The sequence below is a fragment of the Carlito syrichta genome, unplaced genomic scaffold (genome assembly GCF_000164805.1).
Source record: "Carlito syrichta isolate Samal-C Ts95f unplaced genomic scaffold, Tarsius_syrichta-2.0.1 Scaffold92619, whole genome shotgun sequence".
Lineage (NCBI taxonomy): Eukaryota > Metazoa > Chordata > Mammalia > Primates > Tarsiidae > Carlito > Carlito syrichta.
Genome location: NW_007036715.1, coordinates 4065 through 5550, shown reverse-complemented (window position 1 = coordinate 5550; position 1486 = coordinate 4065).

Below are 1486 nucleotides of genomic sequence, written 5' to 3'. Positions count from 1 at the left end.
TTTCAAATCACACAAGAAATATTTTCTGGTGTACTCATTCCAAGTACTCTGCTAGGGGCCAGGGACAGAAAAAGGGTAAACATACTTCATCCTCTCAATAAACTCTTTTCTACTGAGTAATTTTTTTGTTTTTGTTTTTGTTTTTTTTAAGTCAGAGTCTCACTCTGTCTCCCAGGCTGGAGTGCAGTGGCATGCTAATGGCCACCACAGCCTCGAACTGCTGGGCTTAGGTGATCTTTCCGCTTCAGCCTTCCAAGTAGTTGGAACTACAGGCACACTACCACTCCCAGCTTATACAGAGTAGTTTTTAACCTTACAGGCCAGAGAAGGCTTGAAATATGTTTAAGCTTCCCTTTTACTCTATATTTTATATGCAGTATTGTGTTTCTATGTGGTTTGCATGTTTTGGATCTTTTGACTCTTGAAAGTAAAGATGCGGATTGTGGAATTACTCTGTATTCTTCATACATAGGCAAAAGTATGTATGAAAATAACTAAATATTTTCAAAGTTATTGATGAGTTCCATCTTAGAAACACATACAAACACATCATATACACATAAATGCAGGATAATACACACACCAAACACAAAGCATTTTAATTTTTTAATTTTAAAAATGTGGGGTACAATTCAAGGTCAGGAATACAAATGTTCATTATGCAGGTACCCTTGCTGATGAGGTGTACTTCTCCGCCCCCCCCCCAGCAGTTTCCCACTACTGTCAATCCTTTTTTTATAGTGTTATGACCATTGTTCAGGTCTGCTTTTGAGTGAGAACATGTGGTACTCAGTTCTTTGTTTCTGTGATAAATCACTCAGTATTAGGGACTCTAAGTCCAACCAAGTTGCTGCAAAGTTCATAATTCTGTCCTTTATTATGACTGTATAATATTCCATCATCTATATATACCCCTTTTTTAATCCAGTCCTCTTTCAGTGGGCAGCATGGTTGGTTCCGTGTTTTTGCTATTGTGAATAATGTTGCAATAAACGTGTGTGCAGGTATCTTTTTCATAATGTGATTTGAGTTCCTCCAGGTATTTTCCCAGAAAGAGGATTGTAGGGTCATATGAAAGGTCAATTTTTAGATCTTTTAGGAATCTCCACGCTGTTTTCCACGGAGGTCATACTAGTTTGCACTCTCAACAACAGTGTAAAAGTATTCTCTTTTCCCTGCATCCTCTCTAGCATCTGTTTTTGTTTTTGTTTTTTTGAGTTATTTATAATGGCCATCCTGGAGTTAAGTGGCATCTCAGTGTGGTTTTCATTTGCATTTCTTTGATGATTAGTGAGGCTGAGCATTTTTTCATGTGCCTGTCAGCTGCTCATATGTCTTCTTTTGAGAAGTGTCTACTCATATTTTTTACCCAAAATAGGGCTGTTTGTTTTTTTCTTTTTGGCATGTTTAAATTCCCCATAGATCCTGGATATTAGGACTTTTTCAGATATACAGCTGGCAAATATTTTTTCCAACTTTTTGGGTG